Below are 3,846 nucleotides of genomic sequence, written 5' to 3'. Positions count from 1 at the left end.
TAACAAATTTAAAAGAAAAAGAAGCAATTTTGTCTACATTTCATGATGATCCAATTCAAGGAGGTCAGTAGCTATTAAAAGCGGTTGCAGAGGTTTTTTAGGCGGTTTTAAATGTGTTTTGTATGAGTTGTTTTTAATTGCAAGCGTATACTCATCCCAGAATCAGTGTGTTTGGTATTCCACGGAACCCTCCCTTTGTATTGCATTTCAAATATTGTGACCCCTCGTTATCTTCTGAGAATGAGCAGGAGAAAGTGAACGTGCGTACCCACGAACCCGAATCTCACCCCTACCCTCGAGTCCTTGCTCATGACTGCTTGTGCGCGAAGGTGTGAAATTTTAATTTTGTGAGTTTTTTTCAAAATGTGCAGTTTTTATTTTAGAACAGAGAAAATTATACCATTGGAAAGGGCTTGAAAAATGCTTTCCAATGACACCAAATTTTTTTTTTTTTTTTTTTAGTGAGGGGGTATACTATTTACGGTAGCGGAGGTCATCGTCGTTTTTTGCCTTTTTCAGTCGAGTAGTGGGAATATACGGGAGCGGCGGTTTTCGCAGCGGAGGTTTGGTCGCTGCCGAGACTGCCGCTGCGATGACCGCCGCTGCGGTCTTATACTCTAGTTTTTCTTATGTTTTATACGATTCCTTTTGAGGAGTGTGTCTAGGAAAAATGAGCTGAAGAATCACTTTAATGTTAAAGTTGTATAAGACTTATAGGATCACTTTTTAGGGCTGAGGATATCGAAATTGTTTTTGTCTACGATAAAGTTAGACGGGTGTGTATAGAAAAGTCAGCTAGTGGAATCACTTTAAGGTTTATGTTTTAAATTTCTTATTGGGAACACTTTTCAGGGTTTATATCTAAAGGCCACCCAATAAAATTTATGTGTAGGATAAGAAGTTTAGTTTTAAGAATTTCTTAAAACGGGTCACTGAAGCGGAAAATTATACCGAATTTCAAATTCTGCCTCCTCCCGTATATTCCCACTACTCGACTGAAAAAGGCAAAAAACGACGATGACCTCCGCTACCGTAAATAGTATACCCCCTCACTAAAAAAAAAAAAAAAAAATTTGGTGTCATTGGAAAGCATTTTTCAAGCCCTTTCCAATGGTATAATTTTCTCTGTTCTAAAATAAAAACTGCACATTTTGAAAAAAACTCACAAAATTAAAATTTCACACCTTCGCGCACAAGCAGTCATGAGCAAGGACTCGAGGGTAGGGGTGAGATTCGGGTTCGTGGGTACGCACGTTCACTTTCTCCTGCTCATTCTCAGAAGATAACGAGGGGTCACAATATTTGAAATGCAATACAAAGGGAGGGTTCCGTGGAATACCAAACACACTGATTCTGGGATGAGTATACGCTTGCAATTAAAAACAACTCATACAAAACACATTTAAAACCGCCTAAAAAACCTCTGCAACCGCTTTTAATAGCTACTCTTAGCTTAAGGCTTAGGAAATTCGAATGGCTGCATCGCGACATCTTATGCCAATGCTGGCCCGACTTTAACTGACCATTTGCTCATATCTTGCTTACACAGAGATTGCCTTTCCTTAACCTATGTCGAAGTTGCACACCTTCGATATTTACCTACATCCAGACCCCTCCTACACCACGTTCACCCCCGGTAACTTGTTATCAATCCTTGTGTTCGTTTTCCTTCTAATAACCATTCTACTGGGGTATTGGGCTGCTCCTTTTGTTCGAGAACCAATCGGATTGGTTCTAGGAGTACAACATACCTGTATGCACTCCCTGTAGATGTCAACCTGTTAAGTGAACATTCTGGACTATAAAAATGACACCACTCAAATTGCTCAGGATCAGTTCTTCAAATGCCTCAGTACTGCATACCTATGGATCTAACCGTAGAATTTATCGATTCGGAAAACGAGGTTGAGATTGACAACCCGGAATTACCACCCACGCAAGATTCTGATCTCGAAATAATCGAAAACTCGGATCTGGAACTTGTACAGGTTTCCGAAGCAGAAGATTCGGTTGATCGCCTTCTACAAAGCGTATTTCAACCGGCTGCATCGTCGACCCAAAATAGGGACCCAGGATTGGAGTCTCTTGAGTGGAGCCAGTTTCCATTGGGGACTACTACGCAGGCTTTCTTGGAATCCCTTATCACACACGAAGAAGGTGAAGATGTATTTCAGTGCGCACAGGAATTTCAATTGGACGACGACCTATCCAGGACAGAAGATGAGGTTTTTCCTAACGACGACCACATCTTTGAAGAACTTATGGGACCTCAACCGCCACCGACTAACCATTATTTAACTTTGCTGGATGATGGAGATGACGACGCATTACTAGATGTTTTATTTGACCTAGATTCTTAACTTTTTAATTATAAATACACCATGCATAAAGAAAAATAAAGTAAAAACTATTTTAAAATTGAGGGCTTATAATTGTTTTTTATTTATTGAACAATTTTTCTTTGCCTTACAAATACTTTTTAGCTCTGCGTTGTGAACCAATAGACGATGCATATTAAAGTCGTATCGCAACCAAATTTTCCGTACTTTAGGACAGAAATAACAATAATAGAAGGAGGATTTAGATTTCTGATAGGCGAAGTTGTGTATTTTTAATGTATGCCCTTTTAGACCGCTGCGAGTAGTAAAGGATTTTGTTTCTGAACACAACTCGCAATGGTACTTCACCATTTCGATGTTTTTAAAAATAAACTGACTTTTCTATAAAAAATTTATCTTATATAGCATTTGAGGGACAATTCTTACGTTATATATACTAACTTTATTTTAACGCTATTGAAAGATTTATATAAATATAAAAAGAGATAGACATACTGATATGTATTTCTAACTTTATTCTCAAGTATTACATAGTTTGAATAAGTATTTTGGTGCATATAATGAAGATATATTGTTATCTCATTTACTCCACATGAATTGATAGAAGTGTATAGTTTTTGACAAGTATAAAAGACCATGTAATTTCTGGTTAAAGAATTAGTATACAACAGTTAGGTACTAGTGCACGACGAATCCAAACTTACGCTGATCAAAAATGGTATGCATATAAATTAAAAGTAAATACTTTATCACCTAATTTTGTTGAATTTTATAGGACTTCTTAGAGACCTTAAATGACGTGAAGCCTGTGATTGGCTACACAAAAATTGAAAATCTATGTATTGGATTTAAGTATAAGATCACTGGATGTAAGCTGAAAAAGACACCATATGGAACTAAAATAGCTCTATATTTAACTGATAAGGACGATAAAGATGTTTGGATATTTCTACCTAAAAGTTATGTGAACAAATTTTCTACAAAGACACCATTTAGGAAATTAAATGAGAATGGAATAACTCATATGGTATATAAAGGAAAAGATCTGAACAGATTTAGTTGTGCTCAAATTGAATTTTTATCAGTAAATAAGTAAAGTAAATAAGATTCTTCAATATAAAGAGCTGAGTTTTTAAATCCAACAACAGTCTTAAATCAGTCTCAAAAAGAAATAGTTGTCCTTAAAAATGTACGCTCAACAGATAGAACTATTCTTGATGCAATTTGAAGGCATGCTTTTCGAGCAACACCTACAAAGGATGGAGTTCCTAAAAGCTACTTTGGAGGATTTAGAGGAAAAAGAGTTGATCCATTCGAAGTTTGGATTCCATTATAAACTTTGTCCCTGGAGCGACGATGATGCTTCATCTGGACCAGACACATGTCAGTGTCATATGCTGCCTGCACTGAAAGAGGAAGCCCTTAGTCTAATGATTAAATATTATAAGTTAAACAAACGTATTGCTCCAAAACCATAAATAAAACGATTTAATTTTACCTAAATATA

The 3,846-nt window shown here is 36.6% G+C and overlaps 1 long non-coding RNA gene across 1 annotated transcript; it reads left to right on the top strand.

The window, feature by feature from the left end:
* Positions 1-2,938: 2,938 nt before the first annotated feature.
* LOC127011705 (uncharacterized) lies at positions 2,939-3,846 on the top strand. Its single transcript, XR_007764967.1, has 2 exons — positions 2,939-3,057; positions 3,115-3,846. It is a non-coding gene; the product is annotated as an uncharacterized LOC127011705 (long non-coding RNA).

Source organism: Drosophila biarmipes, unplaced genomic scaffold, assembly GCF_025231255.1.
Source record: "Drosophila biarmipes strain raj3 unplaced genomic scaffold, RU_DBia_V1.1 ptg000005l, whole genome shotgun sequence".
Lineage (NCBI taxonomy): Eukaryota > Metazoa > Arthropoda > Insecta > Diptera > Drosophilidae > Drosophila > Drosophila biarmipes.
The sequence above is the reverse complement of the archived record's forward strand: the minus strand, read 5'-3'. Positions and strand labels throughout refer to the sequence as shown.